Consider the following 26,757-nt stretch of genomic DNA (forward strand, 5'->3'; position numbering starts at 1 on the left):
GGCTCTGCGCTTTTCTTCGTCGAAACGGCGCAGAGGCTGCTTCACGGGTCGGGCTCCAGCTCGGATATCCAGCGAGTGCTCGGCGACATCCCTCGGTATGCCAGGCATGTCCGAGGGACTCCACGCAAAAACCTCGACATTCGCGCGGAGAAAGTCGACGAGCACTGCTTCCTATTTGGGGTCGAGCTTGGAGCCGATCCAGACCTGCTTGGAGGCGTCGTTGCTAGGGTCAAGAGGGACGGACTTAACCGCCTCTGCTGGCTCGAAGTTGCCGGTGTGGCGCTTCGCATCAAGCACCTCCTTGGTGAGGCACTCCAGGTCGGCGATGAGGGCCTCGGATTCGGCGAGGGCCTCAGCGTACTCCACGCACTCCACGTCACATTCGTACGCGTGTCGGTACGTGGATCCGACGGTGATGACCCTGTTGGGGCCCGACATCTTGAGCTTGAGGTAGGTGTAGTTGGGGACGGCCATGAACTTGGCGTAGCATGGTCTCCCCAGCACCGCGTGGCAGGTTCCTCGGAACCCGACCACCTCGAACGTGAGGGTTTCCTTTCGGAAGTTGGAGGGAGTCCCGAAGCAGACAGGTAGATCGAGTTGTCCAAGGGGCTGGACGCGCTTCCCGGGGATGATCCCGTGAAAAGGCGCCGCACCGGCCCGGATCATGGACAGATCGATCTGCAAGAGCCCGAGGGTCTCGGCGTAGATGATGTTGAGGCTGCTGCCTCCGTCCATGAGGACCTTGGTGAGCCTGACATTGCCGATGACGGGGTCGACAACAAGTGGGTACTTTCCTGGCTCGGCACGCGGTCGGGGTGGTCGCCTTGGTCGAAGGTGATGGGCTTGTCGGACCAGTCTAGGTAGACTGGCGCCGCCACCTTCACCGAGCAGACCTCTCGGCGCTCTTGCTTGCGGTGCCGAGCTGAGGCGTTCGCCACTTGCCCACCGTAGATCATGAAATAGTCATGGACCTCGGGGAACTCCTCTGCCTTGTTGCCCTCCTTCTTGTTGTTGTCGTGGCCTCTGCTACCTTCTGCCGAGGACCCGGCCTTATGGAAGTAGCGCCGAAGCATGACGCATTCCTCAAGGGTGTGCTTGACGGGGCCCTGATGATAGGGGCACGATTCCTTGAGCATCTTGTCGAACAGGTTGGCCACTCCGGGAGGCTTTCGAGGGTTCCTGTGCTCGATGGCGGCGACAAGATCTGCGTCGGCAGCGTCACGTTTCGCTTGCGACTTCTTCTTTCCTTTCTTCTTCGTGTCGCGCTGGGCGGACGCCTCGGGGACGTCCTCCTGTTGGCATCCTTGAGGCTGCTTGTCCTTCCGGAAGATGGCCTCGACCGCCTCCTGACCAGAGGCGAACTTGGTGGCGATGTCCATCAGCTCGCTCGCCCTGGTGGGAGTCTTGCGACCCAGCTTGCTCACTAGGTCGCGGCAAGTGGTGCCGGCGAGGAACGCGCCGATGACATCTGAGTCGGTGATGTTGGGCAGCTCAGTGCGCTGCTTCGAAAATCGCCGGATGTAGTCTGCAGGGATTCCCCTGGCTGCTGGCGGCAGCTTCGGAGATCCCAGGAGTTCCCAGGGCGCACGTATGTGCCCTGGAAGTTTCCAGTGAAGGCTTTGACCAGGTCGTCCCATTTGGAGATCTGCGCAGGAGGCAGATGCTCCAGCCAGGCTCGGACAGCTTCGGAGAGGAACAGGGGGAGGTTGCGGATGATGAGGTTGTCATCGTCCGTTCCACCCAGCTGGCAGGCCAGCCGGTAGTCTGCAAGCCACAGTTCCGGCCTCGTTTCCCCCGAGTACTTAGTGATGGTAGTCGGGGCTCGGAAACGGGTCGGAAACGGCGCCCGTCGTATGGCCCGGCTGAAAGCTTGCGGACCGGATGGTTCGGGCGAGGGGCTCCGATCCTCCCCGCTGTTGTAGCGTCCCCTACGCCTGGGGTGGTAGCCTCGGCGCACCTTTTCGTCGAGGAGGGCTCGACGGCCGTAGCGGCGGTGCTCGTTGCCGAGGTGATCCGGGGCCACAGGCGTCGCGTCCCGCGTGCGCCCGGTGTGGACCGAGGCTTCCCGCATGAATCGGGAAGTCGCGACGTGATGCTCCGGGGAGTACCCTTGCCTCCGGGAGGCAGTGCTCTCGGCCCATCGGACCGCGGCATCCTCCAGAAGATTCTTGAGTTCTCCCTGGATACGCCGCCCCTCGGTGGTGGATGGCTCCGACGTCGCTCGGAGTAGTATTGCCGCTGCAGCCAGGTTCTGGCCGACCCCACTGGAAGCGGGGGGCAGCCTTGTCCTGGCATCGTCAGTGATACGGCGCTGGATGTCCTGGGCCTGATGACGCGCTTCTCCGGCTAGTGCTCGGCCTACCCACTCCTGTCCGATGTTTTGCCGGAGCTGCACAAGTTGTCCTGCTTCCTCGTCGAGCTTGGCCTGTATCTCGTGGATTTGCTCGAGCTGTGTGTCCTGACCCCCCGCAGGGACTGGGACCACAGCTAGTTCCCGAAGGATGTCAACGCGAGGCGCAGGCCCAGGGGGATCATCGTCCTCCGGCATACCCAGGTGGTTGCCTTCGTTGTGACCCCCTAGATCGACGTGGAAGCATTCGCTACTTGGGCCACAACCTTCGTCGTCAAGGCTGTGGCCATCATCGGAACAATCGGAGAATCAGTAGTCACATGCGGTCATGAAGTCTCGCATGGCGCTAGGATTACCGAGCCCGAAGAAATCCAAACCAGAGTCGGGCTCGTCGTCTTCCTCGGAGCCCGAGGGCCCGTAGGTCGAAACGGCCATTAGTCGGTCCCAGGTCGACCACATATGGTACCCTGGAAGGTTAGGATATGCCTTTATGAAAGCGCTCACCGAAGCGGGATCGCTTGGTGGATCGAAGCTGAATCTAAAAGGCACAGGGTGGAAAACGGATGGTACCTCTCGATCGATGGATGGTGACGAAGTCGCGTCGGGGACGGACTGCACCGTTATCTCAGGTACGAGGCTAACGCCCAGCAGGCCCATCGCGAGCGTGCTGGCGTCATCTGTCCGCTTGGGGTTGGTGTGTTGCGGGGAAACGACGCTCGTCTTCGTCTCAGGCGCGAGGTCAACGCCCGACATGTCCCCCGCTGGGGCGCCAGCGTCGTCGACTCGCTCGACAGCCGACGAGGTGCCGCCTCCTGCTTGGCCACGGTTGCCCCGCCTCCTTCTCCTACGGCGAGGAAGGCGACGGGACAAAGCCGGATGCTGCTCTTCCGCCATGGGGGGAAGACGTCGCCGAGTCCGCCGTCGCCGGGCGGGCTGACGGTCGCCGTTGTCGCTGTCGCGCTGTGGGGGAAGGAGCACCATGTCGTAGCTGTCGTCGAGGGACATGAACTCGAGACTCCCGAAACGGAGCAGCGGCCCGGGTTGAAGAGGTTGCTGGAGACTACCCATCTGGAACTTGACGGGAAGTTGTTCGTCAACACGCAGCAGGCCCCTACCTGGCGCGTCAACTGTCGGCGTTTCGACCCCGGGGGGTCCCTGGACCGACGAGTAAATTGTCGCTGCGTGCCCCAGCCCAGATGGGTTGGCGCGAGACGGAACACAAAGGGGGAAAAACCACGGCCTTGTGTTATCCCGCGCCAGAGTGGGTGCGGTTGTAGTAGGGGGTTACAAGCGTTCGCGAGGGAGAGAGAGAGCCCATTCGTCAGCCCGTCCTCCTGCGCGACCACCCTCTTTTATGAGGGCCCTGGACCTTCCTTTTATAGATGTAAGGAGAGGGTCCAGGTGTACAATGGGGGGTGTAGCAATATGCTAACGTGTCCGGCAGAGAGGAGCCAGAGCCCTATGTACATGCCAACGTGGCTGTTGGAGAGGTGTTAGAGCCCTGTGCATACGATGTCGTGGCCGTCGGAGGAGCGCTTGAGCCCTGTAGAAGCACAGCTGTCGGGGCTGTCGGGACCTTGCTGACGTCTCCTTGCTTCCGTAAGGGGCTGAGAACCGCCGTCGTCATGGGCGCACGCGGGGTGCCATCATTACTTGCTTACCGGGGCGAGCCAGATGGGACGCCGGTCTTGTTCCCCGTAGCCTGAGCTAGCTAGGGGTAGGGTAATGATGATCCCCCCTGTGGCGTGGTTGGTCCGAGCCCAAGGTCGGGCGAGGCGGAAACTCCTCCTGAGGCCGAGGTCGGGGTTGGGTGAGGACGCGATTCCTTCTGAGGTCGGGGCCGAGGTCGAGCCCTGGGGTCGGGCGAGGCGGAAACCGTCCTCCGAGGTCGAGGTCGAGGCCGAGCCCTGGGGTCGGACGAGGCGGAGTGCATCTTCCGAGGCCGAGGCGGGGGCCGAGCCCTGGGGTCGGGCGAGGCGGAGACTTCTCCTGAGGCCGGGGCCCAAGGTTGGGCGAGGCGGAGCTTCCTGTGGCGCCCGAGGCTGGACTCAGCTGCTGTCAGCCTCATCTTGGCAGGTGGCAGAGCAGTCGGAGCGGGGCAGGCGGCGCTGTTTTCCTGTCAGGTCAGTCAGTGGAGGGGCGAAGTGATTGCGGTCACTTCGGCCCTGTCGACTGAGGAACATGCGTCAGGATGAAGTGTCAGGCGATCCTTGCATTGAATGCTCCTGCAATACGGTCGGTTGGCGAGGCGATCTGGCCAAGGTTGCTTCACGGCGAAGCCTGCCCGAGCTGGGCCTCGAGCGAGTCGGGGGTGCGCCCGTTGCTTTGAGGAGGCCCTCGGGCGAAGCGTGAATCCACCTGGGTCTACTGTTCCTGCCCGAGGCTGGACTCGAGCGAGGCGAGATCGCGTCCCTTGAGTGGACGGAGTCTTGACCTAAATTGCGCCCATCAGCCTCTGCAGTTTGCGCTGATGGTGATTACCAGCCGAGTTTAGAAGTCTTGAGGGTACCCCTAATTATGGTACCCGACAATCCCATTTAGCATGACCCATTTGACCATCTATACATTAGTCTATGTTTCCACTCTTCAACTTACAACACACTTTTTGGCTCGCTCATATATAGTAGAAATATAGCTCATAAATATCTCATTCGTATGATCAATAATAGTATGCCTAAAACAACTTCCAAAAGCGCATAACACGAATAATTTTATCACAATTAAGTTTATAAGTATGGATAATTTTTGCCGCACGACATATCAGTCTATTATGTGAGCCTAGGTTTCACAGAAAAGATAACTTTGTAGCCGAGTTTGAAGAGGTCAAGTGAACGCAATTACGATAAACATGCATGTGTTATACGGACTTATAATAATAAACGTGCAAATCTAACTTAGCTAGAGAATTAGCTGAGGGTATGTTTGGTTTGACTTTTGGCTTTGGCTTTTGCCTCCCTAAAAGTCAAAAGCCAACCAAAGGGCTGGATCTAGGAAGCAGCTTTTTTTAAAAGCCGACTTTCTCGTAATGCAAATATGAAAGCACTCCTGGACCTGCTTTTAGTGGCTTTTCGGATGGAACTATGAAAACATATATCGATGAATTTTTAATGACTTTTACTGGTTTCCACCAAATGGTTTTTAGCTTTTTAACAGCTTACAGCATACAACAGCTTTTTCCACAGCTCACAGCCCACAGCAACATTTTTCACAGCCACAGCCCAACCAAACAGACCCTAAATTTGAAGAGGTCAAGTGAACGAAACTTTCATTTATGTGGAGAGGTGAAGTTTTTTTTGTTGCCAGAACCCGCGCCAGCTAGGCTCGGGCCATCGTCCTTCAGACCAAACAAGTTTATATCAAGGTCTTAAAAAACTTTGGATTTGTGTCGTGTTATTCTAAAGAGTAGAAATAATGTCTCAGCCCAGACTTAAAGCACGTCGTGCTTTTATTAAGTCATACCGACCTAAGTCCGATCCATATATTTGAACCACATAAACTCTAAATATTACAATTATACAAAGTTTATATCTTACTGAATTAAAAATATTAACTAATATTAATATCATTTAACAATATAAAATTCAAATATTACAACCAAATATAGTACATACTTTACTAAATTATAGAAATTAAATAATACGGACTTCATTGGTCGGACCGGCTCAAGCCTAGCCGTGCTGGGATCGACAGACGAAAATTTAAAGTTTAATCTAGACCCGTCTTTCAGATCATGCTAATCTGATCTATAATTTTTTGGATTGTGCGTTTTGTATTATTGTTTTTAGTTCATGCTGGTACTAACCCCAAAAAAGTACGTCCATATTCTCAGCACGTGATCGTATAGGTCGTCACTGCACTTATTAAAGCTTGGAGTTTGGAGACCGTCAGCATCAGACACGACCATCAGAACACGCGTGGCCACGCTTGTGTTCGAATAACGTCACCAATGACGTCAAACGAAACAGAAGCCGCTTCATTGGCCACATACAGATGGCCATCAAGCCCCCGCCTAGGCTTAACGGGCCGGCCCGGCACGGTTGTGTCCATTTTGTACCGGACTTGTTCAGAGAATTAAGCTCTCGGACAGCCTCGGCCCGACCCAAATAACTATTCGGACCTAACCGTGTCGTGCTTAAACGACCTGTGCTTTAACTGGTTCAGGCCGAGCCGAGCGGCCCGTTTAGACATCTCTAGACACATGCACATGTATGTCTCCGGTCGCCGTAGGATTTTTCATTGAGGTTCAATCAAATATATAACTATATCCACATAAACTATCCATTAAAAAATTCAATATTTTTTATTGATTGTCTCTGTTTTCTGTATAATATTTTTTTGATTTGGCTAACTTATGTTATTGTTTACTCCATGCAATATGTCTTGGTACAACACGACCAATGAAGTGAGCGATTAGAAGAGAGTTCACAACGACTGACTGAACGAACAGATATTATAAAATGACATAATTCCACCATAAAGCACTACTACAGTGAACCTCTGTACATGTGGTCCGGTTAGCCTCTACACGGGCAGTTCCAGGAACCGCTTGTGGTGCACCGACTGTGATGTAAAACAACATCACAGGCGGTCAATCGAAAACCGCTTGTGATAGACACACATCACAGGCGGTCCGGTTGAAAAGAACCGCCTGTGATAGAAATACATCACAGGCGGTCCAGTTTAAAAGAACCGCCTGTGATAGACACACATCAGAGGCGGTTTTAAATATAAGTCCGACTGTATTTCAATATACAGATTCCAGATTCATATTTAGATTCCAGATTCATATACAGAATTAATAACAGATTCAACACACAGATTCAAACACATATTCCATACACAGATTCATAATACACAGATTCCATACACAGATTTATACCTATCAAGTTCCATAACAGGTTCCATACACATATTCATCCATCATACACAGATTTATACACATATCAAGTTGCATAACAACTCAACATCTCAAAGTTCCATAGACAACTAAACATCTAAAGTTCCTAACTAAAGATTTAAACACTGTGTGATATCGTGTACAAACTTAGTTCTGGGAATTGTTGCAAATTTCCATTTGTATTGTAGAATAGCCCTTGTTGATGAAGAACTTCACGGCGCATAAAGTAAAGCAAGTCTTTTACAACCTTAGCCACGCCGACGGAAACCATATCTCTTTCTAACCATTCAGCATTGATCTTGGATTTAGGAACCTGCAATGAAAGCAAAAAGCAAGCAGTACTAAGAGTAATGTGATGAGCAACAATATAACATAAAAATTGCAACATAGACAATGATAGCAAACTTGCATCCTCATGATTGACCATGTAATTAAAGGTGACACGACACCATTCGCATACATAATAACCGCACAGGACAGTACCCGGAGGTTGTTTATCACCATATGGAAATAATGATATTGACAAATTAGGCTTGTCCTCTGGATGTTCGCCGCCAAGTCCTTTCCAATAAAAACGGTATGCACTGCATATAAGAATAGCATTGTGAGATTAAGAATACATTTGTTAAGTTGTAATAAGTACAAGTGTGCAATAATAATCATACTTATCTAAAATCTTCAAGAAGTCATTATACGTAGCCTTTTCCATTATCGGTGAGTCGAAGACCACGACTTTACCATGCTTTGGAAAGATCATGATACAAATGTAGTGGTCACTATATAGACATAGACAAAAACACATGTTAAGATCACGATTGCCATAATTTATAGTTCAAAACCATGTCGAGAACTTACTTAAAGTGGTGCAGAGCTATTATTAAGTCCTTGCCATGTTGTACATGATTATACATGGCTCGTCCAATGTATGCCGCCATTACCTTCATTTTCTTTCTCTGATTCTGTTTGACGGCTTTCTCAAATTCAGCATCATCAAAGTCTTTGTATTCTTCTCCATGTCTTCGAGCAACTTCTTTATAGCGAGCTTGGGATATCATCAACGGGTCAAGAAACCCTGTCTTAAGTTGTTTCTTCTTATCATCCATGTATTGTATCCTACATGTAAAAATTTTAATCGTTAGACTCTCGTTTATGTGTGCGTGTACAAACCTAACAAATATGAAAGTTTAGAGGTACTTACAAGCAAAAGAGGGTTAAGTAGTTGGTTTCCATCCTTTGTCGGTGGTACAACGACCAGAGATCGTCAAAGAATAAATGCCGCACAGGATATGGAATCAAAGGGTTGTGACAAAGAGCTTACTACACTGTGTACAGTTCTAGAACTTCTGAAGTTGAAGGCTAGTGCCGGATGGTCTGATACTAGCTTCACAGATCTTTTGAATTTTCTGTCCCAATTACTACCAAAACCCAACAAACTACCAACAAGCACTTATAAAGCGAAGAAGCTTATATCTCCCATAGCTCTGGGTGTGCAAAAAATTCATGCATGTCCGAACCATTGTATTCTGTATCATGGCGATTTTGAGAACGCATCAAGATGCCCAGTTTGCAATGTCAGTCGATACAAGAAGAGCTACAATCAAGACTGTGTAAAAAAATTCCCGAAGAAAAATAAAAACAAGAAATCCACTATTGGACCTGAAAGTGACGATGACACTTTTGATGACATGGATGGGAAAAAGAAGTCAAAGATCCCAACTTTGGTGATGTGGTATCTTCCAGTAATTGATCGCTTAAAACGTTTGTTTTCAAATCCTAGGGAGGCTGAGCTTATGCGTTGGCATGCTGAAAATCGCAAGCAGAATAACAAACAGATTCGACACCCTGCTGATGCATCACAATGGAAAAATTTTGATCTTATGTATCCTGAGTTTGCCAAAGAAACCAGAAATGTAAGATTTGCTTTGGGTACAGACGGAATGAATCCATTTGGTGAAAACAGAAGTGTACATAGCACCTGACCCGTGACTTTAACGATGTACAACCTTCCATCATGGTTGTGTCACAAAAGAAAGTACATTATGTTGATTATTCTTATTCAAGGTCCAAAATCAGCTGGTGTTGATATTGATGTGTTCCTAGAACCTCCTATGGAAGATATGACAAAGCTCTGGAATGAAGGAGTTAGAATATGGGATGAGTATTGCCATGAGTATTTCAACTTAAGAGCAATTATATTTGTTACCATCCATGATTCTCCCGGTGGCGCCACACTATCAGGGCAAAAGACTAAAGGAAAGAATGGTTGTGTAGTGTGCGTCGATGGAACTGCTTCCATGTACCTTAAATCATCCAAGAAGTTGGTGTTCATGGGACACAGACGGTTCTTGATGAAGCAGCATAAGTACTGAAAGATGAAAGAGGAATTTAACAATGAACTGGAAAGTGAAGGTGCACCAAAGCCTTATAGTGGGAAACTTGTTTTTGAAATTGTAAAGAACATTCATGTTGTATTCGGAAAGGGAAAAACAAAGGAGAAAAGAGAAAGAGAACTGACCCTTCAACTTACACAACTTTCAAGAAGCAATCAATTTTTTTCAAGTACCTCCAATACTGGAAGGATATGGAAATTTGCCACAGCATTGATTTGATGCATGTAACAAAAAATGTTTTTGACAGCATCATTGGAACCTTGCTGGGCATGCCGAGTAAGACAAAGGACGGACTTAAATCACGCAATGATCTAGTAAATCTTCAAATCAGACCGGAACTTCATCCAGTGGATAGTGGCAAAGGGAAGCCTTACCTCCCCCCAGCTAGCTACAACTTGTCAATTGAGGAGAGAACAAAGATTTGCAAATGTTTGCATGGGGTCAAAGTGCCCACAGGTTTCTCATCCAATATCAGTAAACTAGTCACGATGAAGGACTTGTCTCTATTTGGCTACAACTCTCATGACTGCCATGTGATGATGACGGTGTTCCTCCCAATTGCGGTAAGAGCCCTCGAAACAGAGCATGTCAAAGTTGTCATCACACGCTTGTGTTACTTTTTCAATGCGGTTTCACAAAAAGTAATAGCTTTAGAAGACTTGGACTATCTAAAGGCATACATCATCGAGACTATGTGCAAGCTTGAAATGTGTTTTCCTCCATCATTTTTTGATATGCAAGTACACCTAATCATACATCTCGTGGATCAGATAAAAATATTAGGGCCACTATATTTACATCATATGTTTCAGTTGGAGCGATACCTGGGAGTATTAAAAGGTTATGTGCGAAATCGCGCTCACCCAGAGGGTTCAATCATGGAGGGATACACTACAGAAGAAGTGATTGAGAGCTGTATAGATTACATCAGTGACGGAACAATGATAGGTGTGCCTGTACCTAAACATGAGGGTAAACTATGTGGGAGAGGGAGAATGGGCAAGAAAACTTTTCGCGTTGAAGATTACAAGCTAGTACATTGTGCTCATGGTAGTGTACTACAACATATCACGATAGCCGAGCCTTACATAGAGGAACACTTGGATGAGCTTTGTAAAGAAAATCAGAACCGCACAGAGGACTGGATCATGAGGGAGCACAAACATCGTTTCAGCGAATGGTTAATGGACAAAAACATCCCATTCGGAGACTCTTTGGAAGAGAAAACAATGAAGAATTTGGCTTCTGAGCCATCGTGTTTTGTGACATCATGGCAAGCATATGACATCAATGGGTACACATTCTACACTAAATCAAAAGACATGAAAAGTGTTGCACAAAATAGCGGTGTTCGTATCGATGCTTTTGACCTATATGGACAGAAGACCACATATTTTGGATTCATAGAGGAAATATGGGAACTTGATTATGGCCCAAGCATGAAAATACCCTTATTTAAGTGCCAATGGGTACAACATCCCGTGGGAGTGATAGTGGATAACTACGGACTCACACTGGTAGACTTAAAGAAAGTAGGATATAAAGATGACCCGTGGGTTCTCGCCGAATGTGTTGCACAAGTGTTCTATGTACTCGATCCAGCAGATGAGAAGATGCATGCAGTTATTTCTGGAAAGCAAAAAATTGTTGGAGTTGAGAATGTGGGAGACCAAGATGAGGAATACAATAAGTATGAAGAGATGTTTGTCTTTATCGGTCCAGAGAGAATCAAGCGTGTGGAAAAGAAAATTGATAAGAACTTAAAGCCATACATGCGGAAAAATGGCAGTTCATGAAAAATTGTATGAATCAAATTGTATTTGTTATCATGTATGATCGACTATGATTTGTGGTTGCCAATTAATTTAAAATCTCTCTAGTTATCTATGTGTGCTATTATAATTCATTTAAATTGTATTTGCATATTTTTGTTAAAAATTAAATATTAATTCATTTAAATTGTATTTGCATATTTCTGTTAAAAATTAAAATATTAATTCATTTAAATTGTATTTTCATATTTCTGTTAAAAATTAAAATATTAATTCATTTAAATTGTATTTTCATATTTTCACAATCACAGGCGGTTTTTTCTTAGGGTCCGTTTGTGAAAAGGATAGAACACCACAGGTGGTCCTAAACAAAAACCGCTTGTGATACTAATACATCACAGGCGTACCGAACCGCCCGGGACATCACAGGCGGTTTTCTAACCGAACCGCCTGTGATGTAAAAAGCCTACCGCTTGTATAGAGTCAAATTGTACTAGTGAAGAGACCAAATAAGAGAAAGTTTGTGGGCTTAAGTTTCTAAAATAAGTCACATGAAGTCAAACTTATAAAAAAGATAGATCAAAATATGAAGTGATTGCTAAAGTCATGCACTCCATATAAATTATGCTATTTCGTAGTAATTACTAACGTTTAAAACCAACAAATAACCTTTCATTTTACTGTTAGTGTGATAAACCATTGTTGCTCCATCCAATTCAGCAACCTCAAACATCATGTAGTCCATTGCACCAATGTGGTCTCAGAAACGACTTAATGCTTACAAGAGTTAAGAACGTCGTGTCGTGCTTGGGCTGTAGCCTCGGACCGTAGTGCTGGCCCGGCCCGACACGATTATATATTTTTATTTTACAAAAAAAATATATAGATATATACAGTTTATATTCAATATTAAAAACATCTGAGCATGATGTTCTACTGGTTAGACAGCTTCACCCAGTGACTCTTGTCCTTCTTCCATCACAGGGCATGGGTTCAAACCCTAACCCCACTTATTGCACCATTTTTTAACATTTTACGCTAATTTAATCAAATGAGTCGGACATGGGTTCAAACCCCATTTACTGCACCATTTTTTAACATTTTACGCTAATTTAATCAAATGGGCCAACAGGCTAACAAGCTGGCCCGGCACAGTCAGCAGGCCGGCATGACGTGCCTGGGCCATAGTTGTGGCCCGCGTGCGTCTAGCCCGTGCCGGGCCGCCGTTTGGCTATCTATAGACGTGTAGCGGATTAATTTGAAATACTTGTGATGAGTTATTTATAAAAAGATGACGCAGGACGACCATTAAAACTGATGCTTTAAGTATACCATAGATAATTATAACAATTAATACATGTATATGTTAAATACATAATAAATTTTAAATCATTACAAACTAATATTTTTATTATAGTAGTAGATATATAAGTAAAAAATATATTTTTTAGTTTGGGGCGAACTCTGTCTCACCGGTTCGCTTACTATCACATGTGTCGAACTTGTTCGCCATCTAGTACATGCTCAATATAGCGCTCACCCATGACCCACCGAGCACACCCCGTGTGTCTTTTTTTAGACTTTTTCAAAAGATTTTTTTGTAAATATTTTTTAAATTCAAGAAATAGACCCTTACGTCGATGTCATCATCATTAGCACCAAGATTAACGTCTCTCCGTCATTATAGAGGTATCCTAAGGCAAAGTCTTGTGTGTTACCGATAAAAGGGTCCACGCCATAGGCGCTAGACCAACACACCTAAGCGAGAACTCGACGTCATCATTATTGGCGCCGAAACATGTAACCTTGACGTCAATGATGATGACACCGAGATAGAGGTCTATTTCCTAAATTCAAACTGAAAAGGATATATTTATGAAAATATTTCGCAAAAAAAGCTAAAAGCAAAAAAAGAATCAGGGCTTTGCAGTGACCATATTTGATCCACGCACGCTAGGCCTCGCGCGGCACACCCGGAGTTCTAGTTTGTGACTCGTCGGTCGGCATCGCAACCACGGGGAGAATCATCGACATCATCCTCGCCATGAAGGCGTCGACGACCGTCAAGCTGGGGGCTGGCGTTCGTCATGCTCGGAGAATCATCCCTCTTCATCGAGGCCAATCTCCTCACGGTGCACAGGGTGTGGCTAGGATGTTAGCAAATAATGCAAAAATGTATCAAACACGAGACATTAAATTTTACATGAAAAATTGAAAACCCTTGAAGGAAAAAACGAGCACCAACATGCAACCTTTAATATATAAGGAGATTTCACATAACATAGCGTGTATAATGAACTTATCTCTTCCTGTGCGACTTTAAAATATGTATATATAGGGTGTATAGACTGCAGTCCAATATGGAAATAAAATCGCTAATTGATATAACACCAAACTATGGGCCCTCTAGATATCCCGCAAGACTCGTGTTAGAATTTGGACCATAAGCCAACAAACCCCGCTTTGAACAAATTTCATCTTGTAGCCCAACAAGAATCAGGAAAGTTCCCATTGGCCTCAGCAAAGTCCGACGAGAGTTAAGTAATACACATAGGTATATTCACAGTGCCAAAGTGAATGTGGCTTAACAAGAACCATGGTTTTTTCTGTAGCTTACTTATATCCTCCTTAGTATGTTGATGGACAAACCTTGTTATCCACTTGCTTTCCTTGTGATTAAGGAAAATATGAGGATAACAAGGTTTGTTGATAAAGGTACTAATGAAGATTAAAAGAAGTTACGAGAAACCCTTAGGTCTTGTTAAGGCCATATCCACCATGGCACCATGATAGTCGCCTGGAGGGGGGGGGTGAATAGGGCGAAACTGAAATTTACAAATATAAACACAACTATAAGCCGGGTTAGCGTTAGAAATAAAAACAAGTCCGCGAGAGAGGGTGCAAAACAAATCACAAGCAAATAAGGAGTGTGACACAAGGATTTGTTTTACCGAGGTTCGGTTTTCGCAAACCTACTCCCCGTTGGGGTGGTCACAAAGACCGGGTCTCTTTCAACCCTTTACCTCTCTCAAACAGTCCCCGGACCGAGTGAGCTTCTCTTCAAATCACTTGGGAATCAAACTTACCACAAGAACCACCACACAATTGGTGTCTCTTGCCTCAATTACAAGTGAGTGTTTGATCACAAGAAAGAATGCCAAAGAAAAGAAGTGATCCAAGCGCAAGAGCTCAAATGAACACTACAAATCACTCTCTCTAGTCACTAAGGCTTGGTGTGGAGTTGGGAGAGGATTTGATCTCTTTTGGTGTGCTTTGCAATGAATGCTAGCTCTTGTATAGTGGTTGGAAGCTGGAAAACTTGGATGCAATGAATGGTGGGGTGGTTGGGGTATTTATAGCCCCAACCACCAAACATGACCGTTGGTGGAGGCTGTCTGTCGTATGGTGCACCGGACAGTCCGGTGTGCACCGGACATGTCCGGTGCGCCAGCCACGTCACCAATGTCGTTGGGATTCGACCGTTGGAGCTCTGTCTTCTGGGCCCGCCTGGATGTCCGGTGGCGCACTGGACATGTCCTGTAGAGTGTCCGGTGCGCCAGTATGGGCGTGCCTGACGCCTGCGCGCTCTGGCGCGCATTAATTGCTGTTGCAGGCGACCGTTGGCGCGAAGTAGCCGTTGCCCCGCTGTTACACCAGACAGTCCGGTGTACACCGGACATGTCCAGTGAATTATAGCGAAGCAGCCGTTATGATTTCCCGAGGCTGCCAAGTTCCAGAGCCGCGTCTTCTTGGAGCACCGGACACTGTCCGGTGTACACCGGACAGTCCGGTGAATTATAGCGCGCCGGCTTCTGAAAATTCCCGAGGCTGAGGAGTTCTGCGCGAGGTCCCCTGGTGCACCGGACACTGTCTGGTGCGCCACCGGACAGTCCGGTGCGCCAGACCAGGGAGCCTCTCAGGATGCCTTTAGCTCTCTATTTTGAACCCAACTTTGGTCTTTTTAATTGGCTTGTTGTGAACCTTTGACACCTGTATAACTTATACACTAGAGCAAACTAGTTAGTCCAATTGTTTGTGTTGGTCAATTCAACCACCAAAATTATTTAGGAACTAGGTGTAAGCCTAATTCCCTCTCAATCTCCCCCTTTTTGGTGATTGATGCCAACACAAACCAAAGCAAATATAGAAGTGCATAATTGAACTAGTTTGCATAATGTAAGTGCTAAGGTTGCTTGAAATTGAGCAAATATTAATACTTACAAGATATGCATGGATTGTTTCTTTGTTTTTAGCATTTTGGACCACGTTTGCTCCACATGTTTTGTTTTTGCAAATTCTTTTGTAAATCCTTTTCAAAGTTCTTTTGCAAATAGTAAAAGGTAAATGAATAAGATTTTACGAAGCATTTGCAAGATTTGAAATTTTCTCCCCCTGTTCCAAATGCTTTTCCTTTGACTAAACAAAACCCCCCCTAAATGAGATTCTCCTCTTAGTGTTCAAGAGGGTTTTGATATATCATTTTTGAAATACTACTTTCTCCCCCTTTTGAACACAATAAGATACCAATTTGAAATTTACCAATTGAAAGTCTCCAATTTTAAAATTAGGTGGTGGTGCGGTCCTTTTGCTTTGGGCTCATACTTTCTCCCCCTTTGGCATGAATCGCCAAAAACAGAATCATTAGAGCCCTCGGAGTGCTTTCTTCCCCTTTGGTCATAAATAAATGAGTGAAGATTATACCAAAGACGAAGTCCTTTTGCTCTCTCCCTCAAAGATGGAGAGTGACATGGAGCGACGGCGAAGGATGAGTTACGGAGTGGAAGCCTTTGTCTTTGCCGAAGACTCCAATTCCCTTTCAATACACTTATGACTTGGTTTGAAATAGACTTGAAAAAACACATTAGTCATAGCATATGAAAGAGATATGATCAAAGGTATATAAATGAGCTATGTGTGCAAATCAACAAAAGAAGTTCCTAGAATCAAGAATATTTAGCTCATGCCTAAGTTTGTTAAAAGTTTGTTCATCAAGTGGCTTGGTAAAGATATCGGCTAATTGATCTTTAGTATTAATGTAAGAAATCTCGATATCTCCCTTTTGTTGGTGATCCCTTAAAAAGTGATACCGAATGGCTATGTGTTTAGTGCGGCTATGCTCGACGGGATTATCCGCCATCTTGATTGCACTCTCATTATCACATAGCAAAGGGACTTTGGTCAATTTGTAACCGTAGTCCCGCAGGGTTTGCCTCATCCAAAGCAATTGCGCGCAACAATGGCCTGCGGCAATGTACTCAGCTTCGGCGGTGGAAAGAGCGACCGAATTTTGCTTCTTTGAAGCCCAAGACACCAAGGATCTTCCCAAGAACTGGCAAGTCCCCGATGTGCTCTTCCTATTGATTTTGCACCCCGCCCAATCGGCATCCGAATAACCAATCAAATCAAAAGTGGATCCCCTAGGATACCAAAGCCCAAACTTAGGAGTATAAGCCAAATATCTCAAGATTCGTTTTACGGCCGTAAGGTGAGCTTTCTTAGGGTCGGCTTGGAATCTTGCACACATGCATACGGAAAGCATAATATCCGGTCGAGATGCACATAAATAGTGTAAAGAACCTATCATCGACCGGTATACCTTTTGATCCACGGACTTACCTCCCGTGTCGAGGTCGAGATGCCCATTAGTTCCCATGGGTGTCTTGATGGGCTTGGCATCCTTCATCCCAAACTTGTTGAGAATGTCTTGAGTGTACTTCGTTTGGCTAATGAAGGTGCCCTCTTGGAGTTGCTTCACTTGAAATCCCAAGAAGTACTTCAACTCCCCCATCATAGACATCTCGAACTTTTGTGTCATGATCCTACTAAATTCTTCACATGTAGACTCGTTAGTAGACCCAAATATAATATCATCAACATAAATTTGGCATACAAACAAGTCATTTTCAATAGTTTTAGTGAATAGAGTAGGATCGGCCTTTCCGACTTTGAATTCATTAGTGATGAGAAAATCCCTAAGGCATTCATACCATGCTCTTGGGGCTTGCTTGAGCCCATAAAGCGCCTTAGAGAGTTTGTAAACATGGTTAGGGTACGTACTATCTTCAAAGCCGGGAGGTTGCTCAACATAGACCTCTTCCTTGATTGGTCCATTGAGGAAGGCACTCTTCACGTCCATTTGGTAAAGCTTGAAGCCATGGTAAGTAGCATAGGCTAATAATATGCGAATTGACTCAAGCCTAGCTACGGGTGCATAGGTTTCACCGAAATCCAAACCTTTGACTTGGGAGTATCCTTTGGCCACAAGTCGAGCTTTGTTCCTTGTCAGCACACCATGCTCATCTTGCTTGTTGCGGAAGACCCATTTGGTTCCTACAACATTTTGGTTAGGACGTGGAACTAAGTGCCATACCTCATTCCTAGTGAAGTTGTTGAGCTCCTCTTGCATCGCCACCACCCAATCTGAATCTTGGAGAGCTTCCTCTACCCTGTGTGACTCAATAGAGGAAACAAAAGAGTAATGCTCACAAAAATGTGCAACACGAGATCTAGTAGTTACCCCCTTATGTATGTCGCCGAGGATGGTGTCGACGGGGTGATCTCGTTGGATTGCTTGGTGGATTCTTGGGTGTGGCGGCCTTTGTTCTTCATCCTCCTTGTCTTGATCATTTGTATCTCCCCCTTGATCATTGCCGTCATCTTGAGGTGGCTCATTTGCTTGATCTTCTATTTCATCAACTTGAGCTTCAACCTCATTTTGAGTCGGTGGAGATGCTTGCGTGGAGGAGGACGGTTGATCTTGTGCATTTGGAGGCTCTTCGGATTCCTTAGGACACACATCCCCAATGGACATGTTCCTTAGCGCGATGCATGGAGCCTCTTCATTACCTATATCATCAAGATCAACTTGCTCTACTTGAGAGCCGTTAGTCTCATCAAACACAACGTCACAAGAAACTTCAACTTGTCCAGTGGACTTGTTAAAGACTCTATATGCCCTCGTGTTTGAATCATATCCTAGTAAAAAGCCTTCTACAGTCTTAGGAGCAAATTTAGATTTTCTACCTCTTTTAACAAGAATAAAGCATTTGCTACCAAAGACTCTAAAATATGAAATGTTGGGCTTTTTACCGATTAGGAGCTCATAAGATGTCTTCTTGAGGATTCGGTGTAGATATAACCGGTTGATGGCGTAGCAAGCGGTGTTGACCGCCTCGGCCCAAAACCGATCCGAAGTTTTGTACTCATCAAGCATGGTTCTAGCCATGTCCAATAGAGTTCGATTCTTCCTCTCCACTACACCATTTTGTTGTGGTGTGTAGGGAGAAGAGAACTCATGCTTGATGCCCTCCTCCTCAAGGAAGCCTTCGATTTGAGAGTTCTTGAACTCCGTCCCGTTGTCGCTTCTAATTTTCTTGATCCTTAAGCCGAACTCATTTTGAGCCCATCTCAAGAATCCCTTTAAGGTCTCTTAGGTTTGAGATTTTTCCTGCAAAAAGAATACCCAAGTGAAGCGAGAATAATCATCCACTATTACAAGACAATACTTACTCCCGCCGATGCTTATGTAAGCAATCGGGCTAAATAGATCCATGTGGAGTAGCTCAAGCGGCCTGTCGGTCGTCATGATGTTCTTGTGTGGATGATGGGCACCAACTTGCTTTCCTGCTTGGCATGCGCTACAAACCCTGTCTTTCTCAAAATGAACATTTGTTAGTCCTAAAATGTGTTCTCCCTTTAGAAGTTTGTGAAGATTCTTCATCCCAACATGTGCTAGTCGGCGATGCCAGAGCCAGCCCATGTTAGTCTTAGCAATTAAGCAAGTGTCGAGTTCAGCTCTATCAAAATCTACTAAGTATAGCTGACCCTCTAACACTCCCTTAAATGCTATTGAATCATTACTTCTTCTAAAGACAGTGACACCTACATCAGTGAAAAGACAGTTGTAGCCCATTTTGCATAATTGAGATACAGAAAGCAAATTGTAGTCTAATGAATCTACAAGAAAAACATTGGAAATAGAATGGTCAGGAGATATAGCTATTTTACCAAGACCTTTGACCAAACCTTGATTTCCATCCCCGAATGTGATAGCTCGTTGGGGATCTTGGTTTTTCTCGTAGGAGGAGAACATTTTCTTCTCCCCAGTCATGTGGTTTGTGCACCCGCTGTCGAGTATCCAACTTGAGCCCCCGAATGCATAAACCTACAAAACAATTTTAGTTCTTGACTTTAGGTACCCAAACGGTTTTGGGTCCTTTGGCATTAGAAACAAGAACTTTGGGAACCCAAACACAAGTTTTAGAGCTCTTGTGTTTGCCCCCCAACATACTTGGCAACGACCTTGCCGGATTTGTTAGTCAAAACATATGATGCATCAAAAGTTTTAAAAGAAATGTCATGCTCATTTGATGCACTAGGAGTTTTCTTCTTAGGCAACTTAGCACGGGTTGGTTGCCTAGAACTAGATGTCTCACCCTTATACATAAAGGCATGATTAGGGCTAGAGTGAGACTTCCTAGAATGAATTCTCCTAATTTTGCTTTCGGGATAACCGGCAGGGTATAAAATGTAACCCTCGTTATCCTGAGGCACGGGAGCCTTGCCCTTAACAAAGTTTGACAATTTCTTAGGAGGGGCACTAATTTTGACATTGTCTCCCCTTTGGAAGCCGATGTCATCCTTAATGCGAGGGCGTCTCCCACTATATAGCATACTTCTAGCAAATTTAAATTTTTCATTTTCTAAGTTATGCTCGGCAATTTTAGCATCTAATTTTGCTATATGATCATTTTGTTGTTTAATTAAAGTCATGTGATCATGAATAGCATTAACATCAACATCTCTACATCTAGTACATATAGATACATGCTCAACGATAGATGTAGAGGGTTTGCAAGATTTTAATTCTACAACCTTAGCATGTAACATGTCATTCTTAGTTCTAAGGTCGGAAATAGTAGCATTGCAAACATCAAAATCTTTAGCCTTAGCAAGCAATTTTTCATTTTCAATCCTAAGGCTAGCAAGTGAAATGTTCAATTCTTCAATCCTAGCAAGTAAATTATCATTATCATCTCTAGAATTGGAAGTTGAAACATTACAAACATGAGAATCAACCTTATCTAATAAATTAGCATTTTCATTTCTAAGGTTGGCAATAGTGTCATGGCATGTGCTTAGCTCACTAGATAGTTTTTGACATTTTTCTATTTCTAGAGCATAAGCACTTTTAACCTTAACATGTTTTTTATTTTCTTTAATTAGGAAGTCCTCTTGGGAATCCAAAAGGTCATCCTTTTCATGAATGGTACTAATTAATTCATTTAATTTTTCCTTTTGTTCCATGTTAAGGTTAGCAAAAAGGGTACGCAAATTATCTTCCTCATCACTAGCATTATCATCACTAGAGGACTCATATCTAGTGGAGGATTTAGATTTAACCTTCTTCTTTTTGCCGTCCTTTGCCATGAGGCACTTGTGGCCGACGTTGGGGAAGAGGAGTCCCTTGGTGACGGCGATGTTGGCGGCGTCCTCGTCGTCGGAGGAGTCGGTGGAGCTCTCGTCGGAGTCCCACTCGCGGCACACGTGGGCATCGCCGCCCCTCTTCTTGTGGTACCTCTTCTTTTCTCTCCTCTTGCCCTTCTTATCGTTATCCCTGTCACTATCACTTGATAATGGACATTTAGCAATAAAGTGACCGGGCTTACCACACTTGTAGCAAACCTTCTTGGAACAGGATTTGTAATCCTTCCCCTTCTGTTGCTTGAGGATTTGGCGAAAGCTTTTGATGATTAAAGCCATCTCCTCATTGTCGAGCTTTGAAGCGTCGATTGGTTGTCTACTTGGTGTAGACTCCTCCTTCTTCTCCTCCGTCGCCTTGAAAGCCACGGGTTGTGCTTCGGACGTGGAGGGATCATCAAGCTCGTTGATCTTCTTTGAGCCCTTGATCATACATTCAAAGCTCACAAAATTCCCGATAACTTCCTCGGGGGTCATTAATGTATATCTAGGATTACCACGAATTAATTGAACTTGAGTGGGGTTAAGGAAGATGAGTGATCTAAGAATAACCTTAACCACCTCGTGATCATCCCATTTCTTGCTCCCGAGGTTGCGCACTTGGCTCACCAAGGTTTTGAGCCGGTTGTACATATCTTGTGGCTCCTCCCCTTGGCGAAGATGAAAGCAACCGAGCTCCCCCTCGATCGTTTCCCGCTTGGTGATCTTGGTGAGTTCATCACCCTCGTGTGCGGTCTTGAGTAGATCCCAAATCTCCTTCGCATTCTTCAGCCCTTGCACCTTGTTATATTCCTCTCTACTTAGAGAGGCGAGAAGTATGGTTGTGGCTTGGGAGTTGAAGTGCTCGATTTGGGCTACCTCATCCTCATCATAGTCTTCATCCCCTACAGATGGTACCTGTGCACCAAACTCAACAACATCCCATATGCTTTTGTGGAGTGAGGTTAAATGAAATCGCATTAAATCACTCCACCTAGCGTAATCTTCACCATCAAATGTTGGTGGTTTGCCAAATGGGACGGAAAGTAACGGTGTATGTTTAGAAATGCGAGGGTAGCGTAGGGGGATCTTACTATACTTCTTGCGCTCTTGGCGCTTAGAAGTGACAGATGCCGCGTCGGAGCCGGAGGTGGAGGTTGATGAAGAATCGGTCTCGTAGTAGACCACTTTCCTCATCCTCTTTTTCTTGTCCCCACTCCGTTGCGGCTTGTGGGAGGAAGACTTCTCCTTCTTCTCTTTGTGTGAAGAAGATTTCTTCTCCTTCCCTTTGGAGGAGTCTTTCTTCCTCTTGGTGCGGGACTCTTCCGATGAAGTGCTCCCGTGGCTTGTAGTGGGCTTTTCGCCGGTCTCCATCTCCTTCTTGGCGTGATCTCCCGACATCACTTCGAGCGGTTAGGCTCTAATGAAGCACCGAGCTCTGATACCAATTGATAGTCGCCTAGAGGGGGGGTGAATAGGGCGAAACTGAAATTTACAAATATAAACACAACTACAAGCCGGGTTAGCGTTAGAAATAAAAACAAGTCCGCGAGAGAGGGTGCAAAACAAATCACAAGCAAATAAGGAGTGTGACACAAGGATTTGTTTTACCGAGGTTCGGTTTTCGCAAACCTACTCCCCGTTGAGGTGGTCACAAAGACCGGGTCTCTTTCAACCCTTTCCCTCTCTCAAACGGTCCCCGGACCGAGTGAGCTTCTCTTCAAATCACTTGGGAATCAAACTTCCCGCAAGGACCACCACACAATTGGTGTCTCTTGCCTCAATTACAAGTGAGTGTTTGATCACAAGAAAGAATGCCAAAGAAAAGAAGCGATCCAAGCGCAAGAGCTCAAATGAACACTACAAATCACTCTCTCTAGTCACTAAGGCTTGGTGTGGAGTTGGGAGAGGATTTGATCTCTTTTGGTGAGCTTTGTAATGAATGCTAGCTCTTGTATAGTGGTTGGAAGCTGGAAAACTTGGATGCAATGAATGGTGGGGTGGTTGGGGTATTTATAGCCCCAACCACCAAACATGACCGTTGGTGGAGGCTGGCTGTCGTATGGTGCACCGGACAGTCCGGTGTGCACCGGACATGTCCGGTGCGCTAGCCACGTCACCAATGCCGTTGGGATTCGACCGTTGGAGCTCTGTCTTCTGGGCCCACCTGGATGTCCGGTGGCGCACCGGACATGTCCTGTAGAGTGTCCGGTGCGCCAGTATGGGCGTGCCTGACGCCTGCGCGCTCTGGCACGCATTAATTGCTGTTGCAGGCGACCGTTGGCGCGAAGTAGCCGTTGCCCTGCTGTTACACCGGACAGTCCGATGTACACCGGACTTGTCCGGTGAATTATAGCGAAGCAGCCGTTATGATTTCCCGAGGCTGCCAAGTTCTAGAGCCGCGTCTTCTTGGAGCACCGGACACTGTCCGGTGTACACCGGACAGTCCGGTGAATTATAGCGCGCCGGCTTCTGAAAATTCCCGAGGCTGAGGAGTTCTGCGTGAGGTCCCCTGGTGCACCGGACACTGTCCGGTGCGCCACCGGACAGTCCGGTGCACCAGACCAGGGAGCCTCTCGGGATGCCTTTAGCTCTCTATTTTGAACCCAACTTTGGTCTTTTTAATTGGCTTGTTGTGAACCTTTGACACCTGTATAACTTATACACTAGAGCAAACTAGTTAGTCCAATTGTTTGTGTTGGTCAATTCAACCACCAAAATTATTTAGGAACTAGGTGTAAGCCTAATTCCCTCTCACACCATGAATATCCTAATATTTTCACACGGATCGAGGTTAGCATTGAGGATGGGCTAGTCAATCTCTTCTGAAAATGATTGCGTGTATATATCCAAACATAACAACCCTAAATCTACACAAGGCGAGGTGGAGTGGTTGGGGAGGTGAGCTTGCTCATTATGTGGCAAAGATTTCTAGATAAATCTCATGTTTGGATGCTTTCACATGCTTATTATTGTGCCTTTCTTGAGAATGAAGCATTTGCAATCAAATACTCTAAAATAAGCAATGTTTGACTTTTGTTGGGTCCAACAGGTGGATCCCAACACTCGAGAGCAGGAGATAAACATGATGCTCGCCAAAATGTTAGGTAGGTAGCTGTAGCGTCTTGTCCAACGTGTCCCATCAGTTATAGTCTGGGATATTTATAGGGCAACCGAGGGTTGGTGAACCTAAATACCATTTTGCCCCCAGTTACCTACCACATCCTTAGTATATGCAGTGCTACAGGGTAATTACAATACAATAACGCTTTAAAACCAAGTACATCAGGGTGCGTCTCTACTGGTAGGCTAACGAGTGGGCCTAGTTGGACTATTGTAATCCTTCCGTAGGGTAGATTACTTGGTCCTAGCAAGGTCTCGATGATCTAAGGTATCTTGGATAGAGCAGACGATCCACTGATGATGAAGGCTACAACCCCTCTTTGTTCGCTACGGTTATGGCCCTCGATCAGAGGGTGCGGCAAATGATTTGCCTTTGATGAGTCCACGTGTGCACACGCCTGCCTTTATGTGGTATTTGTTGAGCGCTCCACATGAGGACACCTTGGGCAGGGTGGACTTGGTGAAGATCCCCGTCGTGCCTAGTCCTGTACTTAGACATGGTTAGTTCTAACTTGAGGTTGTCATTCCCACGCTGCGGAGATCGAGGTCTGGTTCGGCCTTCATCCCAACAATATCCCTCGAGGGAGTAGTTCAACTTGGTGAGCAGGTCCCAAAGTCCCTTCAATAAGATGGTCGAATGCTGCCCTCAATCGCGAGTTGACCTGCTCTCAAGGTGGTTCATGAGGTGATCATTGAGATGAGGCTGATTGATTGGTGATGTTTCATTGTGTAGCTTTTTCGAGTTTCAAGGCACCTGTGATTATAAAAAGGGGAGGAATAGGGGCTATATGATTTCTTTTGCTCTCTTTTTTGCATCCGCTTTCGCGTTCGCCACCTCCGCCATCATCTCAGCTTTTCTCTCTTCTGGAGCTCCTTTGCCACTAGTCGGGTTGTGTCGCCGTCGTGCTGCCTCACGTGAAGCAGACTGCCCGCCACCACCACTAGTACATCATACTGCCTCCTCTTCATCATCGACTAGCTTGACTGCGTCGTTGGATTCATCATCGACGGAGGAGACAATCAGCATTTTGCTACTGACCACCTATGGTGGATAAATATCCCCCAGGTCGCCATGACCCGATTACAATATATGGGCCATCATAGAGGCATCAATGGGCTGGGCTTCTAGGATTTACAAACCGGTTAGCTAAGCGCGACCAGAAGTAGGCGAGGATGGCAGTTACATGGGCACAAAGGCGAATGAACCGAATCCAATGCATGCAAAGGACATGACATGCTTCATGAAGACTCGTTGACTCTCGGATAAGATGGAGCCAGTTTTGTTGATAAGGACAGACTGGTAATGATCAGAGGGTCGTGTGTAACTCTAATTCTATTAGCATAAGGCAGCAAGGGCACCCCTACGAAAAGTCGAGATCCCTCGGTAGACATAGTCATCTTCAAGCTCTAGGCCACTCTGTAACCAAGATCACTAAGCAATACAACTCCACCAGCACACAAGATGTAGGGTGTTACAAGCTCTACTGGCCCAAACCTATATAATTCTCTGCCTTTCATCATGCCCCACACAAACCATCAAGCTGCAATCGACTCCGCCCACCACCCAAAAGCACTACGTGGTACATCATATAGTGCACCATCAGAACCAAATTCCGATAGCTGGCAAGACAGGTAGGGGAGGTGTCGTGGTTTCTGGAACTGGGGGACAATAAGATTTGTGTTCGGCAGGGGTGTTAGTGCGGACTCACTCCGAATGGTAAGCTACGGGGGTTCAAAGGTGGATCTGAGACGAATGGGTTATACTGGTTCATGCCAGAGCCCTAGTCCAGTGTAGTGCTGATAGTAGTATTGCTTGGAGCGTGTTACAGTTGGATGCTTGTGTGAAGTTGTGAGATCTTCTTTCTATGGGGGTTGTCTTGCCCTTTTTATAGCTCAAGGGTAGACGTTACAATGAGAACTTGTATTATTCTACTGGGGTGGAATTCGGCCTCATGCTTCTGGGCCTCGTAGCCCCTATGGAGTCGACTGCTGGGTTGTGCTTTGTCGTACCTCTGTTGTGGTGTTGCATCTCGTCCGCCTTCCGATGGGTCCCTGTAGCTGCTCTGATTTAGACGTGGCGGTGCTTGGTGGGTCCTGTTGAGTCAGCTCGAGGCATGGTTTAGGTATTTCTTTAATACAACTTCATCTTCTGTCATCCCCTTAGCATCACCATTCATCATGCGTAGATGAATGCCTAGTATGGTGTATTTGAGAGCACTAAATAGCCAACACTTGGTTATGAAATGTTAGTGCAATTAAAACCAAGTTGTTAAAGTGTGAATTCAAGAAAAAAAGCCAATCACAAATAAGATGGACACAAGACACAGTGATTTATCATGTGGTTCGGCCAATGCCTACTTCCACGTTGTGGTGACCTCCTTCGGTCAAGGATTGCACTCAATCCCTCTCAAGTGATCTAATGATCAACTTTGAGTACCACAACTATCTTCCTTAGTAATCTTTCTCCCGTTAGCGAGGAATCTCCACAGATTGGAGCCTCTCGCCCTTACAAGTTTATCACAAGAGAAGCACAGTAGTAAGTGAGGGAGAGTAACACACGTAAGACTCAAATCCGTAGCACACACACGCACACAAGCCAAGACTTGAGCTCGAAACACAGCACAAAGAGTTCACAACTCAAACGGAGCTCAAATCACTAACACGATCGATCGAATGCATGGAGGTGGAGTCTAGGAGTCTTAGTATGCTTAGTGAATGCTTGGTGTCCTGCTCCATGCGCCTAGGGGTCCCTTTTATAGCACCAAG

Source organism: Zea mays, chromosome 7 (genome assembly GCF_902167145.1).
Source record: "Zea mays cultivar B73 chromosome 7, Zm-B73-REFERENCE-NAM-5.0, whole genome shotgun sequence".
NCBI classification, from domain to species: Eukaryota; Viridiplantae; Streptophyta; class Magnoliopsida; order Poales; family Poaceae; genus Zea; species Zea mays.